This window comes from Carassius gibelio, chromosome B18 (genome assembly GCF_023724105.1).
Source record: "Carassius gibelio isolate Cgi1373 ecotype wild population from Czech Republic chromosome B18, carGib1.2-hapl.c, whole genome shotgun sequence".
NCBI classification, from domain to species: domain Eukaryota; kingdom Metazoa; phylum Chordata; class Actinopteri; order Cypriniformes; family Cyprinidae; genus Carassius; species Carassius gibelio.
In genome coordinates this window covers 16,656,343-16,675,040 of record NC_068413.1, presented here as the reverse complement: position 1 = coordinate 16,675,040, position 18,698 = coordinate 16,656,343, and the positions used below count along the sequence as shown (strand labels likewise).

The 18,698-nt window shown below is 41.8% G+C and overlaps 42 non-coding genes across 42 annotated transcripts; 15 read left to right on the top strand and 27 right to left on the bottom strand.

The window, feature by feature from the left end:
• Positions 1 to 534: 534 nt before the first annotated feature.
• Positions 535 to 606, bottom strand: trnaw-cca (transfer RNA tryptophan (anticodon CCA)). Its single transcript has one exon. It is a non-coding gene; the product is annotated as a tRNA-Trp (tRNA).
• A 139-nt stretch (positions 607 to 745) lies between these two features.
• On the top strand, positions 746 to 832 carry trnay-gua (transfer RNA tyrosine (anticodon GUA)). The gene is given in 2 exon segments: positions 746 to 782; positions 797 to 832. It is a non-coding gene; the product is annotated as a tRNA-Tyr (tRNA).
• Positions 833 to 1,060: 228 nt separating this feature from the next.
• On the bottom strand, positions 1,061 to 1,132 carry trnaw-cca (transfer RNA tryptophan (anticodon CCA)). The gene has a single exon. It is a non-coding gene; the product is annotated as a tRNA-Trp (tRNA).
• Positions 1,133 to 1,568: 436 nt separating this feature from the next.
• Positions 1,569 to 1,640, bottom strand: trnaw-cca (transfer RNA tryptophan (anticodon CCA)). Its single transcript has one exon. It is a non-coding gene; the product is annotated as a tRNA-Trp (tRNA).
• A 139-nt stretch (positions 1,641 to 1,779) lies between these two features.
• Positions 1,780 to 1,866, top strand: trnay-gua (transfer RNA tyrosine (anticodon GUA)). The gene is given in 2 exon segments: positions 1,780 to 1,816; positions 1,831 to 1,866. It is a non-coding gene; the product is annotated as a tRNA-Tyr (tRNA).
• Positions 1,867 to 2,619: 753 nt separating this feature from the next.
• trnaw-cca (transfer RNA tryptophan (anticodon CCA)) lies at positions 2,620 to 2,691 on the bottom strand. The gene has a single exon. It is a non-coding gene; the product is annotated as a tRNA-Trp (tRNA).
• A 436-nt stretch (positions 2,692 to 3,127) lies between these two features.
• Positions 3,128 to 3,199, bottom strand: trnaw-cca (transfer RNA tryptophan (anticodon CCA)). The gene has a single exon. It is a non-coding gene; the product is annotated as a tRNA-Trp (tRNA).
• A 1,975-nt stretch (positions 3,200 to 5,174) lies between these two features.
• On the bottom strand, positions 5,175 to 5,246 carry trnaw-cca (transfer RNA tryptophan (anticodon CCA)). The gene has a single exon. It is a non-coding gene; the product is annotated as a tRNA-Trp (tRNA).
• Positions 5,247 to 6,189: 943 nt separating this feature from the next.
• On the bottom strand, positions 6,190 to 6,261 carry trnaw-cca (transfer RNA tryptophan (anticodon CCA)). The gene has a single exon. It is a non-coding gene; the product is annotated as a tRNA-Trp (tRNA).
• A 138-nt stretch (positions 6,262 to 6,399) lies between these two features.
• On the top strand, positions 6,400 to 6,486 carry trnay-gua (transfer RNA tyrosine (anticodon GUA)). Its single transcript is given in 2 exon segments — positions 6,400 to 6,436; positions 6,451 to 6,486. It is a non-coding gene; the product is annotated as a tRNA-Tyr (tRNA).
• A 228-nt stretch (positions 6,487 to 6,714) lies between these two features.
• On the bottom strand, positions 6,715 to 6,786 carry trnaw-cca (transfer RNA tryptophan (anticodon CCA)). Its single transcript has one exon. It is a non-coding gene; the product is annotated as a tRNA-Trp (tRNA).
• A 663-nt stretch (positions 6,787 to 7,449) lies between these two features.
• trnay-gua (transfer RNA tyrosine (anticodon GUA)) lies at positions 7,450 to 7,536 on the top strand. Its single transcript is given in 2 exon segments — positions 7,450 to 7,486; positions 7,501 to 7,536. It is a non-coding gene; the product is annotated as a tRNA-Tyr (tRNA).
• A 229-nt stretch (positions 7,537 to 7,765) lies between these two features.
• trnaw-cca (transfer RNA tryptophan (anticodon CCA)) lies at positions 7,766 to 7,837 on the bottom strand. Its single transcript has one exon. It is a non-coding gene; the product is annotated as a tRNA-Trp (tRNA).
• A 138-nt stretch (positions 7,838 to 7,975) lies between these two features.
• trnay-gua (transfer RNA tyrosine (anticodon GUA)) lies at positions 7,976 to 8,062 on the top strand. The gene is given in 2 exon segments: positions 7,976 to 8,012; positions 8,027 to 8,062. It is a non-coding gene; the product is annotated as a tRNA-Tyr (tRNA).
• Positions 8,063 to 8,274: 212 nt separating this feature from the next.
• On the bottom strand, positions 8,275 to 8,346 carry trnaw-cca (transfer RNA tryptophan (anticodon CCA)). Its single transcript has one exon. It is a non-coding gene; the product is annotated as a tRNA-Trp (tRNA).
• Positions 8,347 to 9,813: 1,467 nt separating this feature from the next.
• trnaw-cca (transfer RNA tryptophan (anticodon CCA)) lies at positions 9,814 to 9,885 on the bottom strand. The gene has a single exon. It is a non-coding gene; the product is annotated as a tRNA-Trp (tRNA).
• Positions 9,886 to 10,021: 136 nt separating this feature from the next.
• trnay-gua (transfer RNA tyrosine (anticodon GUA)) lies at positions 10,022 to 10,108 on the top strand. Its single transcript is given in 2 exon segments — positions 10,022 to 10,058; positions 10,073 to 10,108. It is a non-coding gene; the product is annotated as a tRNA-Tyr (tRNA).
• A 211-nt stretch (positions 10,109 to 10,319) lies between these two features.
• On the bottom strand, positions 10,320 to 10,391 carry trnaw-cca (transfer RNA tryptophan (anticodon CCA)). The gene has a single exon. It is a non-coding gene; the product is annotated as a tRNA-Trp (tRNA).
• A 453-nt stretch (positions 10,392 to 10,844) lies between these two features.
• trnaw-cca (transfer RNA tryptophan (anticodon CCA)) lies at positions 10,845 to 10,916 on the bottom strand. Its single transcript has one exon. It is a non-coding gene; the product is annotated as a tRNA-Trp (tRNA).
• A 139-nt stretch (positions 10,917 to 11,055) lies between these two features.
• trnay-gua (transfer RNA tyrosine (anticodon GUA)) lies at positions 11,056 to 11,142 on the top strand. Its single transcript is given in 2 exon segments — positions 11,056 to 11,092; positions 11,107 to 11,142. It is a non-coding gene; the product is annotated as a tRNA-Tyr (tRNA).
• A 228-nt stretch (positions 11,143 to 11,370) lies between these two features.
• trnaw-cca (transfer RNA tryptophan (anticodon CCA)) lies at positions 11,371 to 11,442 on the bottom strand. Its single transcript has one exon. It is a non-coding gene; the product is annotated as a tRNA-Trp (tRNA).
• Positions 11,443 to 11,578: 136 nt separating this feature from the next.
• Positions 11,579 to 11,665, top strand: trnay-gua (transfer RNA tyrosine (anticodon GUA)). Its single transcript is given in 2 exon segments — positions 11,579 to 11,615; positions 11,630 to 11,665. It is a non-coding gene; the product is annotated as a tRNA-Tyr (tRNA).
• A 211-nt stretch (positions 11,666 to 11,876) lies between these two features.
• trnaw-cca (transfer RNA tryptophan (anticodon CCA)) lies at positions 11,877 to 11,948 on the bottom strand. The gene has a single exon. It is a non-coding gene; the product is annotated as a tRNA-Trp (tRNA).
• A 453-nt stretch (positions 11,949 to 12,401) lies between these two features.
• On the bottom strand, positions 12,402 to 12,473 carry trnaw-cca (transfer RNA tryptophan (anticodon CCA)). Its single transcript has one exon. It is a non-coding gene; the product is annotated as a tRNA-Trp (tRNA).
• Positions 12,474 to 12,612: 139 nt separating this feature from the next.
• Positions 12,613 to 12,699, top strand: trnay-gua (transfer RNA tyrosine (anticodon GUA)). The gene is given in 2 exon segments: positions 12,613 to 12,649; positions 12,664 to 12,699. It is a non-coding gene; the product is annotated as a tRNA-Tyr (tRNA).
• Positions 12,700 to 12,927: 228 nt separating this feature from the next.
• On the bottom strand, positions 12,928 to 12,999 carry trnaw-cca (transfer RNA tryptophan (anticodon CCA)). The gene has a single exon. It is a non-coding gene; the product is annotated as a tRNA-Trp (tRNA).
• Positions 13,000 to 13,135: 136 nt separating this feature from the next.
• trnay-gua (transfer RNA tyrosine (anticodon GUA)) lies at positions 13,136 to 13,222 on the top strand. The gene is given in 2 exon segments: positions 13,136 to 13,172; positions 13,187 to 13,222. It is a non-coding gene; the product is annotated as a tRNA-Tyr (tRNA).
• Positions 13,223 to 13,450: 228 nt separating this feature from the next.
• trnaw-cca (transfer RNA tryptophan (anticodon CCA)) lies at positions 13,451 to 13,522 on the bottom strand. The gene has a single exon. It is a non-coding gene; the product is annotated as a tRNA-Trp (tRNA).
• A 434-nt stretch (positions 13,523 to 13,956) lies between these two features.
• trnaw-cca (transfer RNA tryptophan (anticodon CCA)) lies at positions 13,957 to 14,028 on the bottom strand. The gene has a single exon. It is a non-coding gene; the product is annotated as a tRNA-Trp (tRNA).
• Positions 14,029 to 14,165: 137 nt separating this feature from the next.
• Positions 14,166 to 14,252, top strand: trnac-gca (transfer RNA cysteine (anticodon GCA)). Its single transcript is given in 2 exon segments — positions 14,166 to 14,202; positions 14,217 to 14,252. It is a non-coding gene; the product is annotated as a tRNA-Cys (tRNA).
• A 228-nt stretch (positions 14,253 to 14,480) lies between these two features.
• On the bottom strand, positions 14,481 to 14,552 carry trnaw-cca (transfer RNA tryptophan (anticodon CCA)). Its single transcript has one exon. It is a non-coding gene; the product is annotated as a tRNA-Trp (tRNA).
• A 434-nt stretch (positions 14,553 to 14,986) lies between these two features.
• trnaw-cca (transfer RNA tryptophan (anticodon CCA)) lies at positions 14,987 to 15,058 on the bottom strand. Its single transcript has one exon. It is a non-coding gene; the product is annotated as a tRNA-Trp (tRNA).
• Positions 15,059 to 15,511: 453 nt separating this feature from the next.
• Positions 15,512 to 15,583, bottom strand: trnaw-cca (transfer RNA tryptophan (anticodon CCA)). The gene has a single exon. It is a non-coding gene; the product is annotated as a tRNA-Trp (tRNA).
• Positions 15,584 to 15,722: 139 nt separating this feature from the next.
• trnay-gua (transfer RNA tyrosine (anticodon GUA)) lies at positions 15,723 to 15,809 on the top strand. The gene is given in 2 exon segments: positions 15,723 to 15,759; positions 15,774 to 15,809. It is a non-coding gene; the product is annotated as a tRNA-Tyr (tRNA).
• A 228-nt stretch (positions 15,810 to 16,037) lies between these two features.
• trnaw-cca (transfer RNA tryptophan (anticodon CCA)) lies at positions 16,038 to 16,109 on the bottom strand. The gene has a single exon. It is a non-coding gene; the product is annotated as a tRNA-Trp (tRNA).
• A 136-nt stretch (positions 16,110 to 16,245) lies between these two features.
• trnay-gua (transfer RNA tyrosine (anticodon GUA)) lies at positions 16,246 to 16,332 on the top strand. The gene is given in 2 exon segments: positions 16,246 to 16,282; positions 16,297 to 16,332. It is a non-coding gene; the product is annotated as a tRNA-Tyr (tRNA).
• Positions 16,333 to 16,560: 228 nt separating this feature from the next.
• trnaw-cca (transfer RNA tryptophan (anticodon CCA)) lies at positions 16,561 to 16,632 on the bottom strand. The gene has a single exon. It is a non-coding gene; the product is annotated as a tRNA-Trp (tRNA).
• A 434-nt stretch (positions 16,633 to 17,066) lies between these two features.
• On the bottom strand, positions 17,067 to 17,138 carry trnaw-cca (transfer RNA tryptophan (anticodon CCA)). Its single transcript has one exon. It is a non-coding gene; the product is annotated as a tRNA-Trp (tRNA).
• Positions 17,139 to 17,275: 137 nt separating this feature from the next.
• trnac-gca (transfer RNA cysteine (anticodon GCA)) lies at positions 17,276 to 17,362 on the top strand. The gene is given in 2 exon segments: positions 17,276 to 17,312; positions 17,327 to 17,362. It is a non-coding gene; the product is annotated as a tRNA-Cys (tRNA).
• Positions 17,363 to 17,590: 228 nt separating this feature from the next.
• On the bottom strand, positions 17,591 to 17,662 carry trnaw-cca (transfer RNA tryptophan (anticodon CCA)). The gene has a single exon. It is a non-coding gene; the product is annotated as a tRNA-Trp (tRNA).
• Positions 17,663 to 18,096: 434 nt separating this feature from the next.
• Positions 18,097 to 18,168, bottom strand: trnaw-cca (transfer RNA tryptophan (anticodon CCA)). Its single transcript has one exon. It is a non-coding gene; the product is annotated as a tRNA-Trp (tRNA).
• A 139-nt stretch (positions 18,169 to 18,307) lies between these two features.
• Positions 18,308 to 18,394, top strand: trnay-gua (transfer RNA tyrosine (anticodon GUA)). Its single transcript is given in 2 exon segments — positions 18,308 to 18,344; positions 18,359 to 18,394. It is a non-coding gene; the product is annotated as a tRNA-Tyr (tRNA).
• Positions 18,395 to 18,698: the final 304 nt, after the last annotated feature.

Here is an 18,698-nt window from a genome sequence, read left to right as displayed (position 1 = left end):
ACTTTTAATGTAAAGAAGAGACGGCTTGACCCCAACGTGATTTGAACACGCAACCTTCTGATCTGGAGTCAGACGCGCTACCGTTGCGTCACAAGGACTTAAAAAGCAGGTTATTGCTTCCTTTGCCTGGCCGTTGATGCATTCACCCCAATAAGGAGCCTACTTTTCCCAATAACCTCAAGAGGTACGGATGTCTGATTTTCTTGGAAACTTTTCGTGCCTTACGATTTTTCCATCCTTCTATAGCTCAGCTGGTAGAGCGAAGGACTGAAGATGAGTTGTTGGGTATCCTTAGGTCGCTGGTTCGATTGCGGCTCCAAGGAGTGTGATTTTAAATTCAGAGCAAATATTTTCACATTTCCTTTAGACCTCGTATTGGCAGTTAAAAAAACCAATGGGTCAAGATCCAAATATATCACCTTACAGAGTGGAAGGAGCGTTTGTCATATTAGAGGCTTCTTTTTTACACGCTTCAATAATTATGAAAACACTTAACGTTGGACTTCATACTTTTAATGTAAAGAAGAGACGGCTTGACCCCGACGTGATTTGAACACGCAACCTTCTGATCTGGAGTCAGACGCGCTACCGTTGCGCCACGAGGTCTTAAAAAACAGGTTATTGCTTCCTTTGCATGGCCGTTGACGCATTCACCACAAAAATGGAGCCTATTGTTCTCAATAACCTCGAGAGGTACGGATGTCTGATTTTCTTGGAAACTTTTCGTGGCTTACGCTTTTTCCATCCTTCGATAGCTCAGCTGGTAGAGCGGAGGACTGTAGATGAGTTGTTGGGTATCCTTAGGTCGCTGGTTCAATTCCGGCTCGAAGGAGTGTGATTTTAAATTCAGATCAAATATTTTCACATTTCCTTTAGACTTCATATTGGCAGTTAAAAAAAGCCAATGGGTCAAGATCCAAATATATCACTTTACAGAGTGGAAGGAGTGTTTGTCATATTAGAGGCTTCTTTTTTACAAGCTTCAATAATTATGAAAACAAAGCTGGATGAAAACACTTGACGTTGGACTTCATACTTTTAATGTAAAGAAGAGATGGCTTGACCCCGACATGATTTGAACACGCAACCTTCTGATCTGGAGTCAGACGCGCTACCGTTGCGCCACGAGGTCTTAAAAAACAGGTTATTGCTTCCTTTGCATGGCCGTTGATGCATTGACCCCAATAAGGAGCCTACTTTTCCCAATAACCTCAAGAGGTACGGATGTCTGATTTTCTTGGAAACTTTTCGTGCCTTACAATTTTTCCATCCTTCTATAGCTCAGCTGGTAGAGCGAAGGACTGAAGATGAGTTGTTGGGTATCCCTAGGTCGCTGGTTCGATTGCGGCTCCAAGGAGTGTGATTTTAAATTCAGAGCAAATATTTTCACATTTCCTTTAGACCTCGTATTGGCAGTTAAAAAAGCCAATGGGTCAAGATCCAAATATATCACCTTACAGAGTGGAAGGAGCGTTTGTCATATTAGAGGCTTCTTTTTTACACGCTTCAATAATTATGAAAACAATTGACGTTGGACTTCATACTTTTATTGTAAAGAAGAGACGGCTTGACCCCGACGTGATTTGAACACGCAACCTTCTGATCTGGAGTCAGACGCGCTACCGTTGCGCCACGAGGTCTTAAAAAACAGGTTATTGCTTCCTTTGCATGGCCGTTGACGCATTCACCACAAAAATGGAGCCTATTTTTCTCAATAACCTCGAGAGGTACGGATGTCTGATTTTCTTGGAAACTTTTCGTGCCTCACGCTTTTTCCATCCTTCGATAGCTCAGCTGGTAGAGCGGAGGACTGTAGATGAGTTGTTGGGTATCCTTAGGTCGCTGGTTCAATTCCGGCTTGAAGGAGTGTGATTTTAAATTCAGATCAAATATTTTCACATTTCCTTTAGACTTCGTATTGGCAGTTAAAAAAAGCCAATGGGTCAAGATCCAAATATATCACTTTACAGAGTGGAAGGAGTGTTTGTCATATTAGAGGCTTCTTTTTTACAAGCTTCAATAATTATGAAAACAAAGCTGGATGAAAACACTTGACGTTGGACTTCATACTTTTAATGTAAAGAAGAGATGGCTTGACCCCAACGTGATTTGAACACGCAACCTTCTGATCTGGAGTCAGACGCGCTACCGTTGCTTCACAAGGACTTAAAAAGCAGGTTATTGCTTCCTTTGCCTGACCGTTGATGCATTCACCCCAATAAGGAGCCTACTTTTCCCAATAACCTCAAGAGGTACGGATGTCTGAATTTCTTGGAAACTTTTCGTGCCTTATGCTTTTTCCATCCTTCGATAGCTCAGCTGGTAGAGCGGAGGACTGTAGATGAGTTGTTGGGTATCCTTAGTTCGCTGGTTCAATTCCGGCTCGAAGGAGTGTGATTTTAAATTCAGATCAAATATTTTCACATTTCCTTTAGACTTCGTATTGGCAGTTAAAAAAAGCCAATGGGTCAAGATCCAAATATATCACTTTACAGAGTGGAAGGAGTGTTTGTCATATTAGATGCTTCTTTTTTACAAGCTTCAATAATTATGAAAACAAAGCTGGATGAAAACACTTGACGTTGGACTTCATACTTTTAATGTAAAGAAGAGATGGCTTGACCCCGACGTGATTTGAACGCGCAACCTTCTGATCTGGAGTCAGACGCGCTACCATTGCGCCACGAGGTCTTAAAAAACAGGTTATTGCTTCCTTTGCATGGTCGTTGACGCATTCACCACAAAAAGGAGCCTATTTTTCCCAATAACCTCGAGAGGTACGGATGTCTGATTTTCTTGGAAACTTTTCGTGCCTTACGCTTTTTCCATCCTTCTATAGCTCAGCTGGTAGAGCGAAGGACTGAAGATGAGTTTTTGGGTATCCTTAGGTCGCTGGTTCGATTGCGGCTCCAAGGAGTGTGATTTTAAATTCAGAGCAAATATTTTCACATTTCCTTTAGACCTCGTATTGGCAGTTAAAAAAGCCAATGGGTCAAGATCCAAATATATCACCTTACAGAGTGGAAGGAGCGTTTGTCATATTAGAGGCTTCTTTTTTACACGCTTCAATAATTATGAAAACACTTGACGTTGGACTTCATACGTTTAATGTAAAGAAGAGACGGCTTGACCCCGACGTGATTTGAACACGCAACCTTCTGATCTGGAGTCAGACGCGCTACCGTTGCGTCACAAGGTCTTAAAAAGCAGGTTATTGCTTCCTTTGCATGGCCGTTGATGCATTCACCCCAATAAGGAGCCTACTTTTTCCAATAACCTCGAGAGGTACGTATGTCTGAATTTCTTGACACCTTCTGGTGCCTTATGCGTTACATCCTTCGATAGCTCAGCTGGTAGAGCAGAGGACTGTAGATGAGTTGTTGGGTATCCTTACGTCGCTGGTTCAATTCCGGCTCGAATGAGTCTGATTTTAAATTCAGAGCAAATATTTTCACATTTCCTTTAGACCTCGTATTGGCAGTTAAAAAAGCCAATGGGTCAAGATCCAAATATATCACCTTACAGAGTGGAAAGAGCGTTTGTCATATTAGAGGCTTCTTTTTTACACGCTTCAATATTTATGAAAACACTTGACGTTGGACTTCATACTTTTAATATAAAGAAGAGATGGGTTGAACCCGACGTGATTTGAACACGAAATCTTCTGATCTGGAGTCAGACGCGCTACCGTTGCGCCACGAGGTCTTAAAAAACAGGTTATTGCTTCCTTTGCATGGCCGTTGATGCATTCACCACAAAAAGGAGCCTATTTTTCTCAATAACCTCGAGAGGTACGGATGTCTGATTTTCTTGGAAACTTTTCGTGCATTACACTTTTTCCATCCTTCGATAGCTCAGCTGGTAGAGCGGAGGACTGTAGATGAGTTGTTGGGTATCCTTATGTCACTGGTTCAATTCCGGCTCGAAGGAGTGTGATTTTAAATTCAGATCAAATATTTTCACATTTCCTTTAGACTTCGTATTGGCAGTTAAAAAAATCCAATGGGTCAAGATCCAAATATATCACTTTACAGAGTGGAAGGAGTGTTTGTCATATTAGAGGCTTCTTTTTTACAAGCTTCAATAATTATGAAAACAAAGCTGGATGAAAACACTTGACGTTGGACTTCATACTTTTAATGTAAAGAAGAGACGGCTTGACCCCGACGTGATTTGAACACGCAACCTTCTGATCTGGAGTCAGACGCGCTACCGTTGCGTCACAAGGACTTAAAAAGCAGGTTATTGCTTCCTTTGCCTGGCCGTTGATGCATTCACCCCAATAAGGAGCCTACTTTTCCCAATAACCTCAAGAGGTACGGATGTCTGATTTTCTTGGAAACTTTTCGTGCCTTACGATTTTTCCATCCTTCTATAGCTCAGCTGGTAGAGCGAAGGACTGAAGATGAGTTGTTGGGTATCCTTAGGTCGCTGGTTCGATTGCGGCTCCAAGGAGTGTGATTTTAAATTCAGAGCAAATATTTTCACATTTCCTTTAGACCTCGTATTGGCAGTTAAAAAAACCAATGGGTCAAGATCCAAATATATCACCTTACAGAGTGGAAGGAGCGTTTGTCATATTAGAGGCTTCTTTTTTACACGCTTCAATAATTATGAAAACACTTGACGTTGGACTTCATACTTTTAATGTAAAGAAGAGACGGCTTGACCCCGACGTGATTTGAACACGCAACCTTCTGATCTGGAGTCAGACGCGCTACCGTTGCGTCACAAGGACTTAAAAAGCAGGTTATTGCTTCCTTTGCCTGGCCGTTGATGCATTCACCCCAATAAGGAGCCTACTTTTCCCAATAACCTCAAGAGGTACGGATGTCTGATTTTCTTGGAAACTTTTCGTGCCTTACGATTTTTCCATCCTTCTATAGCTCAGCTGGTAGAGCGAAGGACTGAAGATGAGTTGTTGGGTATCCTTAGGTCGCTGGTTCGATTGCGGCTCCAAAGTGTGTGATTTTAAATTCAGAGCAAATATTTTCACATTTCCTTTAGACCTCGTATTGGCAGTTAAAAAAAACAATGGGTCAAGATCCAAATATATCACCTTACAGAGTGGAAGGAGCGTTTGTCATATTAGAGGCTTCTTTTTTACACGCTTCAATAATTATGAAAACACTTGACGTTGGACTTCATACTTTTAATGTAAAGAATAGATGGCTTGACCCCGACGTGATTTGAACACGCAACCTTCTGATCTGGAGTCAGACGCGTTACCGTTGCGCCACGAGGTCTTAAAAAACAGGTTATTGCTTCCTTTGCATGGCCGTTGATGCATTCACCCCAATAAGGAGCCTACTTTCCCAATAACCTCAAGAGGTACGGATGTCTGATTTTCTTGGAAACTTTTAGTGCCTTACGATTTTTCCATCCTTCTATAGCTCAGCTGGTAGAGCGAAGGACTGAAGATGAGTTGTTGGGTATCCTTAGGTCGCTGGTTCGATTGCGGCTCCAAGGAGTGTGATTTTAAATTCAGAGCAAATATTTTCACATTTCCTTTAGACCTCGTATTGGCAGTTAAAAAAGCCAATGGGTCAAGATCCAAATATATCACCTTACAGAGTGGAAGGAGCGTTTGTCATATTAGAGGCTTCTTTTTTACACGCTTCAATAATTATGAAAACACTTGACGTTGGACTTCATACTTTTAATGTAAAGAAGAGACGGCTTGACCCCGACGTGATTTGAACACGCAACCTTCTGATCTGGAGTCAGACGCGCTACCGTTGCGTCACAAGGACTTAAAAAGCAGGTTATTGCTTCCTTTGCCTGGCCGTTGATGCATTCACCCCAATAAGGAGCCTACTTTTCCCAATAACCTCAAGAGGTACGGATGTCTGATTTTCTTGGAAACTTTTCGTGCCTTACGATTTTTCCATCCTTCTATAGCTCAGCTGGTAGAGCGAAGGACTGAAGATGAGTTGTTGGGTATCCTTAGGTCGCTGGTTCGATTGCGGCTCCAAAGTGTGTGATTTTAAATTCAGAGCAAATATTTTCACATTTCCTTTAGACCTCGTATTGGCAGTTAAAAAAAACAATGGGTCAAGATCCAAATATATCACCTTACAGAGTGGAAGGAGCGTTTGTCATATTAGAGGCTTCTTTTTTACACGCTTCAATAATTATGAAAACACTTGACGTTGGACTTCATACTTTTAATGTAAAGAATAGATGGCTTGACCCCGACGTGATTTGAACACGCAACCTTCTGATCTGGAGTCAGACGCGCTACCGTTGCGCCACGAGGTCTTAAAAAACAGGTTATTGCTTCCTTTGCATGGCCGTTGACGCATTCACCACAAAAAGGAGCCTATTTTTCTCAATAACCTCGAGAGGTACGGATGTCTGATTTTCTTGGAAACTTTTCGTGCCTTATGCTTTTTCCATCCTTCGATAGCTCAGCTGGTAGAGTGGAGGACTGTAGATGAGTTGTTGGGTATCCTTAGGTCGCTGGTTCAATTCCGGCTCGAAGGAGTGTGATTTTAAATTCAGATCAAATATTTTCACATTTCCTTTAGACTTCGTATTGGCAGTTAAAAAAAGCCAATGGGTCAAGATCCAAATATATCACTTTACAGAGTGGAAGGAGTGTTTGTCATATTAGAGGCTTCTTTTTTACAAGCTTCAATAATTATGAAAACAAAGCTGGATGAAAACACTTGACGTTGGACTTCATACTTTTAATGTAAAGAAGAGACGGCTTGACCCCGACGTGATTTGAACACGCAACCTTCTGATCTGGAGTCAGACGCGCTACCGCTGCGCCACGAGGTCTTAAAAAACAGGTTATTGCTTCCTTTGGATGGCCGTTGACGCATTAACCACAAAAATGGAGCCTATTTTTCTCAATAACCTCGAGAGGTACGGATGTCTGATTTTCTTGGAAACTTTTCGTGCCTTACGCTTTTTCCATCCTTCGATAGCTCAGCTGGTAGAGCGGAGGACTGTAGATGAGTTGTTGGGTATCCTTAGTTCGCTGGTTCAATTCCGGCTCGAAGGAGTGTGATTTTAAATTCAGATCAAATATTTTCACATTTCCTTTAGACTTCGTATTGGCAGTTAAAAAAAGCCAATGGGTCAAGATCCAAATATATCACTTTACAGAGTGGAAGGAGTGTTTGTCATATTAGAGGCTTCTTTTTTACAAGCTTCAATAATTATGAAAACAAAGCTGGATGAAAACACTTGACGTTGGACTTCATACTTTTAATGTAAAGAAGAGATGGCTTGACCCCAACGTGATTTGAACACGCAACCTTCTGATCTGGAGTCAGACGCGCTACCGTTGCGTCACAAGGACTTAAAAAGCAGGTTATTGCTTCCTTTGCATGGCCGTTGATGCATTCACCCCAATAAGGAGCCTACTTTTCCCAATAACCTCAAGAGGTACGGATGTCTGATTTTCTTGGAAACTTTTCGTGCCTTGCAATTTTCCATCCTTCGATAGCTCAGCTGGTAGAGCGAAGGACTGTAGATGAGTTGTTGGGTATCCTTAGGTTGCTGGTTCAATTCCGGCTCGAAGGAGTGTGATTTTAAATTCAGATCAAATATTTTCACATTTCCTTTAGACTTCGTATTGGCAGTTAAAAAAAGCCAATGGGTCAAGATCCAAGTATATATCATTTTACAGAGTGGAAGTAGTGTTTGTCATATTAGAGGCTTCTTTTTTACAGCTTCAATAATTATGAAAACGAAGCTGGATGAAAACGCTTGACGTTGGACTTCATACTTTTAATGTAAAGAAGAGATGGCTTGACCCCGACGTGATTTGAACACGCAACCTTCTGATCTGGAGTCAGACGCGCTACCATTGCGCCACGAGGTCTTAAAAAACAGGTTATTGCTTCCTTTGCATGGTCGTTGACGCATTCACCACAAAAAGGAGCCTATTTTTCCCAATAACCTCGAGAGGTACGGATGTCTGATTTTCTTGGAAACTTTTCGTGCCTTACGCTTTTTCTATCCTTCGATAGCTCAGCTGGTAGAGCGGAGGACTGTAGATGAGTTGTTGGGTATCCTTAGGTCGCTGGTTCAATTCCGGCTCGAAGGAGTGTGATTTTAAATTCAGATCAAATATTTTCACATTTCCTTTAGACTTCGTATTGGCAGTTAAAAAAAGCCAATGGGTCAAGATCCAAATATATCACCTTACAGAGTGGAAAGAGCGTTTGTCATATTAGAGGCTTCTTTTTTACACGCTTCAATATTTATGAAAACACTTGACGTTGGACTTCATACGTTTAATGTAAAGAAGAGATGGGTTGACCCCGACGTGATTTGAACACGCAACCTTCTGATCTGGAGTCAGACGCGCTACCGTTGCGCCACGAGGTCTTAAAAAACAGGTTATTGCTTCCTTTGCATTGCCGTTGACGAATTCACCAGAAAAAGGAGCCTATTTTTCCCAATAACCTCGAGAGGTACGGATGTCTGAATTTCTTGACACCTTCTGGTGCCTTATGCGTTACATCCTTCGATAGCTTAGCTGGTAGAGCGGAGGACTGTAGATGAGTTGTTGGGTTTCCTTAGGTCGCTGGTTCGATTGCGGCTCCAAGGGGTGTGATTTTAAATTCAGAGCAAATATTTTCACATTTCCTTTAGACCTCGTATTGGCAGTTAAAAAAGCCAATGGGTCAAGATCCAAATATATTACCTTACAGAGTGGAAAGAGCGTTTGTCATATTAGAGGCTTCTTTTTTACACGCTTCAATATTTATGAAAACACTTGACGTTGGACTTCATACGTTTAATGTAAAGAAGAGATGGGTTGAACCCGACGTGATTTGAACACGAAATCTTCTGATCTGGAGTCAGACGCGCTACCGTTGCGCCACGAGGTCTTAAAAAACAGGTTATTGCTTCCTTTGCATGGCCGTTGATGCATTCACCACAAAAAGGAGCCTATTTTTCTCAATAACCTCGAGAGGTACGGATGTCTGATTTTCTTGGAAACTTTTCGTGCATTACACTTTTTCCATCCTTCGATAGCTCAGCTGGTAGAGCGGAGGACTGTAGATGAGTTGTTGGGTATCCTTATGTCACTGGTTCATTTCCGGCTCGAAGGAGTGTGATTTTAAATTCAGATCAAATATTTTCACATTTCCTTTAGACTTCGTATTGGCAGTTAAAAAAATCCAATGGGTCAAGATCCAAATATATCACTTTACAGAGTGGAAGGAGTGTTTGTCATATTAGAGGCTTCTTTTTTACAAGCTTCAATAATTATGAAAACAAAGCTGGATGAAAACACTTGACGTTGGACTTCATACTTTTAATGTAAAGAAGAGACGGCTTGACCCCGACGTGATTTGAACACGCAACCTTCTGATCTGGAGTCAGACGCGCTACCGTTGCGTCACAAGGACTTAAAAAGCAGGTTATTGCTTCCTTTGCCTGGCCGTTGATGTATTCACCCCAATAAGGAGCCTACTTTTCCCAATAACCTCAAGAGGTACGGATGTCTGATTTTCTTGGAAACTTTTCGTGCCTTACGATTTTTCCATCCTTCTATAGCTCAGCTGGTAGAGCGAAGGACTGAAGATGAGTTGTTGGGTATCCTTAGGTCGCTGGTTCGATTGCGGCTCCAAGGAGTGTGATTTTAAATTCAGAGCAAATATTTTCACATTTCCTTTAGACCTCGTATTGGCAGTTAAAAAAACCAATGGGTCAAGATCCAAATATATCACCTTACAGAGTGGAAGGAGCGTTTGTCATATTAGAGGCTTCTTTTTTACACGCTTCAATAATTATGAAAACACTTGACGTTGGACTTCATACTTTTAATGTAAAGAAGAGACGGCTTGACCCCGACGTGATTTGAACACGCAACCTTCTGATCTGGAGCCAGACGCGCTACCATTGCGCCACGAGGTCTTAAAAAACAGGTTATTGCTTCCTTTGCATGGTCGTTGACGCATTCACCACAAAAAGGAGCCTATTTTTCCCAATAACCTCGAGAAGTACGGATGTCTGAATTTCTTGACACCTTCTGGTGCCTTATGCGTTACATCCTTCGATAGCTCAGCTGGTAGAGCGGAGGACTGTAGATGAGTTGTTGGGTATCCTTAGGTCGCTGGTTCAATTCCGGCTCGAAGGAGTGTGATTTTAAATTCAGATCAAATATTTTCACATTTCCTTTAGACTTCGTATTGGCAGATAAAAAAGCCAATGGGTCAAGATCCAAATATATCACCTTACAGAGTGGAAAGAGCGTTTGTCATATTAGAGGCTTCTTTTTTACACGCTTCAATAATTATGAAAACACTTGACGTTGGACTTCATACGTTTAATGTAAAGAAGAGACGGCTTGACCCCGACGTGATTTGAACACGCAACCTTCTGATCTGGAGTCAGACGCGCTACCGTTGCGCCACGAGGTCTTAAAAAACATATTATTGCTTCCTTTGCATGGCCGTTGATGCATTCACCCCAATAAGGAGCCTACTTTTCCCAATAACCTCAAGAGGTACGGATGTCTGATTTTCTTGGAAACTTTTCGTGCCTTACGCTTTTTCCATCCTTCGATAGCTCAGCTGGTAGAGCGGAGGACTGTAGATGAGTTGTTGGGTATCCTTAGATCGCTGGTTCAATTCCGGCTCGAAGGAGTGTGATTTTGAATTCAGATCAAATATTTTCACATTTCCTTTAGACTTCGTATTGGCAGTTAAAAAAAGCCAATGGGTCAAGATCCAAATATATCACTTTACAGAGTGGAAGGAGTGTTTGTCATATTAGAGGCTTCTTTTTTACAAGCTTCAATAATTATGAAAACAAAGCTGGATGAAAACACTTGACGTTGGACTTCATACTTTTAATGTAAAGAAGAGACGGCTTGACCCCGACGTGATTTGAACACGCAACCTTCTGATCTGGAGTCAGACGCGCTACCGTTGCGCCACGAGGTCTTAAAAAACAGGTTATTGCTTCCTTTGCATGGCCGTTGACGCATTCACCACAAAAATGGAGCCTATTTTTCTCAATAACCTCGAGAGGTACGGATGTCTGATTTTCTTGGAAACTTTTCGTGCCTTACGCTTTTTCCATCCTTCGATAGCTCAGCTGGTAGAGCGGAGGACTGTAGATGAGTTGTTGGGTATCCTTAGGTCGCTGGTTCAATTCCGGCTCGAAGGAGTGTGATTTTAAATTCAGATCAAATATTTTCACATTTCCTTTAGACTTCATATTGGCAGTTAAAAAAAGCCAATGGGTCAAGATCCAAATATATCACTTTACAGAGTGGAAGGAGTGTTTGTCATATTAGAGGCTTCTTTTTTACAAGCTTCAATAATTATGAAAACAAAGCTGGATGAAAACACTTGACGTTGGACTTCATACTTTTAATGTAAAGAAGAGACGGCTTGACCCCGACGTGATTTGAACACGCAACCTTCTGATCTGGAGCCAGACGCGCTACCATTGCGCCACGAGGTCTTAAAAAACAGGTTATTGCTTCCTTTGCATGGTCGTTGACGCATTCACCACAAAAAGGAGCCTATTTTTCCCAATAACCTCGAGAAGTACGGATGTCTGAATTTCTTGACACCTTCTGGTGCCTTATGCGTTACATCCTTCGATAGCTCAGCTGGTAGAGCGGAGGACTGTAGATGAGTTGTTGGGTATCCTTAGGTCGCTGGTTCAATTCCGGCTCGAAGGAGTGTGATTTTAAATTCAGATCAAATATTTTCACATTTCCTTTAGACTTCGTATTGGCAGATAAAAAAGCCAATGGGTCAAGATCCAAATATATCACCTTACAGAGTGGAAAGAGCGTTTGTCATATTAGAGGCTTCTTTTTTACACGCTTCAATAATTATGAAAACACTTGACGTTGGACTTCATACGTTTAATGTAAAGAAGAGACGGCTTGACCCCGACGTGATTTGAACACGCAACCTTCTGATCTGGAGTCAGACGCGCTACCGTTGCGCCACGAGGTCTTAAAAAACATATTATTGCTTCCTTTGCATGGCCGTTGATGCATTCACCCCAATAAGGAGCCTACTTTTCCCAATAACCTCAAGAGGTACGGATGTCTGATTTTCTTGGAAACTTTTCGTGCCTTACGCTTTTTCCATCCTTCGATAGCTCAGCTGGTAGAGCGGAGGACTGTAGATGAGTTGTTGGGTATCCTTAGATCACTGGTTCAATTCCGGCTCGAAGGAGTGTGATTTTGAATTCAGATCAAATATTTTCACATTTCCTTTAGACTTCGTATTGGCAGTTAAAAAAAGCCAATGGGTCAAGATCCAAATATATCACTTTACAGAGTGGAAGGAGTGTTTGTCATATTAGAGGCTTCTTTTTTACAAGCTTCAATAATTATGAAAACAAAGCTGGATGAAAACACTTGACGTTGGACTTCATACTTTTAATGTAAAGAAGAGACGGCTTGACCCCGACGTGATTTGAACACGCAACCTTCTGATCTGGAGTCAGACGCGCTACCGTTGCGCCACGAGGTCTTAAAAAACAGGTTATTGCTTCCTTTGCATGGCCGTTAACGCATTCACCACAAAAATGGAGCCTATTTTTCTCAATAACCTTGAGAGGTACGGATGTCTGATTTTCTTGGAAACTTTTCGTGCCTTACGCTTTTTCCATCCTTCGATAGCTCAGCTGGTAGAGCGGAGGACTGTAGATGAGTTGTTGGGTATCCTTAGGTCGCTGGTTCAATTCCGGCTCGAAGGAGTGTGATTTTAAATTCAGATCAAATATTTTCACATTTCCTTTAGACTTCATATTGGCAGTTAAAAAAAGCCAATGGGTCAAGATCCAAATATATCACTTTACAGAGTGGAAGGAGTGTTTGTCATATTAGAGGCTTCTTTTTTACAAGCTTCAATAATTATGAAAACAAAGCTGGATGAAAACACTTGACGTTGGACTTCATACTTTTAATGTAAAGAAGAGACGGCTTGACCCCGACGTGATTTGAACACGCAACCTTCTGATCTGGAGCCAGACGCGCTACCATTGCGCCACGAGGTCTTAAAAAACAGGTTATTGCTTCCTTTGCATGGTCGTTGACGCATTCACCACAAAAAGGAGCCTATTTTTCCCAATAACCTCGAGAAGTACGGATGTCTGAATTTCTTGACACCTTCTGGTGCCTTATGCGTTACATCCTTCGATAGCTCAGCTGGTAGAGCGGAGGACTGTAGATGAGTTGTTGGGTATCCTTAGGTCGCTGGTTCAATTCCGGCTCGAAGGAGTGTGATTTTAAATTCAGATCAAATATTTTCACATTTCCTTTAGACTTCGTATTGGCAGATAAAAAAAGCCAATGGGTCAAGATCCAAATATATCACTTTACAGAGTGGAAGGAGTGTTTGTCATATTAGAGGCTTCTTTTTTACAAGCTTCAATAATTATGAAAACAAAGCTGGATGAAAACACTTGACGTTGGACTTCATACTTTTAATGTAAAGAAGAGATGGCTTGACCCCGACGTGATTTGAACACGCAACCTTCTGATCTGGAGTCAGACGCGCTACCATTGCGCCACGAAGTCTTAAAAAACAGGTTATTGCTTCCTTTCCATGGCCGTTGACGCATTCACCACAAAAAGGAGCCTATTTTTCCCAATAACCTCGAGAGGTACGGATGTCTGAATTTCTTGACACCTTCTGGTGCCTAATGCGTTACATCCTTCGATAGCTCAGCTGGAAGAGCGGAGGACTGTAGATGAGTTGTTGGGTATCCTTAGGTCGCTGGTTCGATTGCGGCTCCAAGGAGTGTGATTTTAAATTCAGAGCAAATATTTTCACATTTCCTATAGACCTCGTATTGGCAGTTAAAAAAGCCAATGGGTCAAGATCCAAATATATCACCTTACAGAGTGGAAAGAGCGTTTGTCATATTAGAGGCTTCTTTTTTACACGCTTCAATAATTATGAAAACACTTGACGTTGGACTTCATACGTTTAATGTAAAGAAGAGACGGCTTGACCCCGACGTGATTTGAACACGCAACCTTCTGATCTGGAGTCAGACGCGCTACCGTTGCGCCACGAGGTCTTAAAAAACATATTATTGCTTCCTTTGCATGGCCGTTGATGCATTCACCCCAATAAGGAGCCTACTTTTCCCAATAACCTCAAGAGGTACGGATGTCTGATTTTCTTGGAAACTTTTCGTGCCTTACAATTTTCCATCCTTCGATAGCTCAGCTGGTAGAGCGAAAGACTGCAGATGAGTTGTTGGGTATCCTTAGGTCGCTGGTTCAATTCCGGCTCGAAGGAGTGTGATTTTAAATTCAGATCAAATATTTTCACATTTCCTTTAGACTTCGTATTGGCAGTTCAAAAAAGCCAATGGGTCAAGATCCAAATATATAACTTTACAGAGTGGAAGTAGTGTTTGTCATATTAGAGGCTTCTTTTTTACAAGCTTCAATAATTATGAAAACGAAGCTGGATGAAAACGCTTGACGTTGGACTTCATACTTTTAATGTAAAGAAGAGATGGCTTGACCCCGACGTGATTTGAACACGCAACCTTCTGATCTGGAGTCAGACGCGCTACCATTGCGCCACGAGGTCTTAAAAAACAGGTTATTGCTTTCTTTGCATGGTCGTTGATGCATTCACCACAAAAATGAGCCTATTTTTCCCAATAACCTCGAGAGGTAAGGATGTCTGAATTTCTTGACACCTTCTGGTGCCTTATGCGTTACATCCTTCGATAGCTCAGCTGGTAGAGCGGAGGACTGTAGATGAGTTGTTGGGAATCCTTAGGTCGCTGGTTCGATTGCGCCTCCAAGGAGTATGATTTTAAATTCAGAGCAAATATTTTCACATTTCCTATAGACCTCATATTGGCAGTTAAAAAAGCCAATGGGTCAAGATCCAAATATATCACCTTACAGAGTGGAAAGAGCGTTTGTCATATTAGAGGCTTCTTTTTTACACGCTTCAATAATTATGAAAACACTTGACGTTGGACTTCATACGTTTAATGTAAAGAAGAGACGGCTTGACCCCGACGTGATTTGAACACGCAACCTTCTGATCTGGAGTCAGACGCGCTACCGTTGCGCCACGAGGTCTTAAAAAACATATTATTGCTTCCTTTGCATGGCCGTTGATGCATTCACCCCAATAAGGAGCCTACTTTTCCCAATAACCTCAAGAGGTACGGATGTCTGATTTTCTTGGAAACTTTTCGTGCCTTACGCTTTTTCCATCCTTCGATAGCTCAGCTGGTAGAGCGGAGGACTGTAGATGAGTTGTTGGGTATCCTTAGATCGCTGGTTCAATTCCGGCTCGAAGGAGTGTGATTTTGAATTCAGATCAAATATTTTCACATTTCCTTTAGACTTCGTATTGGCAGTTAAAAAAAGCCAATGGGTCAAGATCCAAATATATCACTTTACAGAGTGGAAGGAGTGTTTGTCATATTAGAGGCTTCTTTTTTACAAGCTTCAATAATTATGAAAACAAAGCTGGATGAAAACACTTGACGTTGGACTTCATACTTTTAATGTAAAGAAGAGACGGCTTGACCCCGACGTGATTTGAACACGCAACCTTCTGATCTGGAGTCAGACGCGCTACCGTTGCGCCACGAGGTCTTAAAAAACAGGTTATTGCTTCCTTTGCATGGCCGTTGACGCATTCACCACAAAAATGGAGCCTATTTTTCTCAATAACCTCGAGAGGTACGGATGTCTGATTTTCTTGGAAACTTTTCGTGCCTTACGCTTTTTCCATCCTTCGATAGCTCAGCTGGTAGAGCGGAGGACTGTAGATGAGTTGTTGGGTATCCTTAGGTCGCTGGTTCAATTCCGGCTCGAAGGAGTGTGATTTTAAATTCAGATCAAATATTTTCACATTTCCTTTAGACTTCATATTGGCAGTTAAAAAAAGCCAATGGGTCAAGATCCAAATATATCACTTTACAGAGTGGAAGGAGTGTTTGTCATATTAGAGGCTTCTTTTTTACAAGCTTCAATAATTATGAAAACAAAGCTGGATGAAAACACTTGACGTTGGACTTCATACTTTTAATGTAAAGAAGAGACGGCTTGACCCCGACGTGATTTGAACACGCAACCTTCTGATCTGGAGCCAGACGCGCTACCATTGCGCCACGAGGTCTTAAAAAACAGGTTATTGCTTCCTTTGCATGGTCGTTGACGCATTCACCACAAAAAGGAGCCTATTTTTCCCAATAACCTCGAGAAGTACGGATGTCTGAATTTCTTGACACCTTCTGGTGCCTTATGCGTTACATCCTTCGATAGCTCAGCTGGTAGAGCGGAGGACTGTAGATGAGTTGTTGGGTATCCTTAGGTCGCTGGTTCAATTCCGGCTCGAAGGAGTGTGATTTTAAATTCAGATCAAATATTTTCACATTTCCTTTAGACTTCGTATTGGCAGATAAAAAAAGCCAATGGGTCAAGATCCAAATATATCACTTTACAGAGTGGAAGGAGTGTTTGTCATATTAGAGGCTTCTTTTTTACAAGCTTCAATAATTATGAAAACAAAGCTGGATGAAAACACTTGACGTTGGACTTCATACTTTTAATGTAAAGAAGAGATGGCTTGACCCCGACGTGATTTGAACACGCAACCTTCTGATCTGGAGTCAGACGCGCTACCATTGCGCCACGAAGTCTTAAAAAACAGGTTATTGCTTCCTTTCCATGGCCGTTGACGCATTCACCACAAAAAGGAGCCTATTTTTCCCAATAACCTCGAGAGGTACGGATGTCTGAATTTCTTGACACCTTCTGGTGCCTAATGCGTTACATCCTTCGATAGCTCAGCTGGAAGAGCGGAGGACTGTAGATGAGTTGTTGGGTATCCTTAGGTCGCTGGTTCGATTGCGGCTCCAAGGAGTGTGATTTTAAATTCAGAGCAAATATTTTCACATTTCCTATAGACCTCGTATTGGCAGTTAAAAAAGCCAATGGGTCAAGATCCAAATATATCACCTTACAGAGTGGAAAGAGCGTTTGTCATATTAGAGGCTTCTTTTTTACACGCTTCAATAATTATGAAAACACTTGACGTTGGACTTCATACGTTTAATGTAAAGAAGAGACGGCTTGACCCCGACGTGATTTGAACACGCAACCTTCTGATCTGGAGTCAGACGCGCTACCGTTGCGCCACGAGGTCTTAAAAAACATATTATTGCTTCCTTTGCATGGCCGTTGATGCATTCACCCCAATAAGGAGCCTACTTTTCCCAATAACCTCAAGAGGTACGGATGTCTGATTTTCTTGGAAACTTTTCGTGCCTTACAATTTTCCATCCTTCGATAGCTCAGCTGGTAGAGCGAAAGACTGCAGATGAGTTGTTGGGTATCCTTAGGTCGCTGGTTCAATTCCGGCTCGAAGGAGTGTGATTTTAAATTCAGATCAAATATTTTCACATTTCCTTTAGACTTCGTATTGGCAGTTCAAAAAAGCCAATGGGTCAAGATCCAAATATATAACTTTACAGAGTGGAAGTAGTGTTTGTCATATTAGAGGCTTCTTTTTTACAAGCTTCAATAATTATGAAAACGAAGCTGGATGAAAACGCTTGACGTTGGACTTCATACTTTTAATGTAAAGAAGAGATGGCTTGACCCCGACGTGATTTGAACACGCAACCTTCTGATCTGGAGTCAGACGCGCTACCATTGCGCCACGAGGTCTTAAAAAACAGGTTATTGCTTTCTTTGCATGGTCGTTGATGCATTCACCACAAAAATGAGCCTATTTTTCCCAATAACCTCGAGAGGTAAGGATGTCTGAATTTCTTGACACCTTCTGGTGCCTTATGCGTTACATCCTTCGATAGCTCAGCTGGTAGAGCGGAGGACTGTAGATGAGTTGTTGGGAATCCTTAGGTCGCTGGTTCGATTGCGCCTCCAAGGAGTATGATTTTAAATTCAGAGCAAATATTTTCACATTTCCTATAGACCTCATATTGGCAGTTAAAAAAGCCAATGGGTCAAGATCCAAATATATCACCTTACAGAGTGGAAAGAGCGTTTGTCATATTAGAGGCTTCTTTTTTACAAGCTTCAATAATTATGAAAACACTTGACGTTGGACTTCATACTTTTAATTTAAAGAAGAGACGGCTTGACCCCGACGTGATTTGAACACGCAACCTTCTGATCTGGAGTCAGACGCGCTACCGTTGCGCCACGAGGTCTTAAAAAACAGGTTATTGCTTCCTTTGCATGGCCGTTGACGCATTCACCACAAAAATGGAGCCTATTTTTCTCAATAACCTCGAGAGGTACGGATGTCTGATTTTCTTGGAAACTTTTTGTGCCTTACGCTTTTTCCGTCCTTCGATAGCTCAGCTGGTAGAGCGGAGGACTGTAGATGAGTTGTTGGGTATCCTTAGGTCGCTGGTTCAATTCCGGCTCGAAGGAGTGTGATTTTAAATTCAGATCAAATATTTTCGAATTTCCTTTAGACTTCGTATTGGCAGTTAAAAAAAGCCAATGGGTCAAGATCCAAATATATCACTTTACAGAGTGGAAGGAGTGTTTGTCATGTTAGAGGCTTCTTTTTTACAAGCTTCAATAATTATGAAAACAAAGCTGGATGAAAACACTTGACGTTGGACTTCATACTTTTAATGTAAAGAAGAGATGGCTTGACCCCAACGTGATTTGAACACGCAACCTTCTGATCTGGAGTCAGACGCGCTACCGTTGCGTCACAAGGACTTAA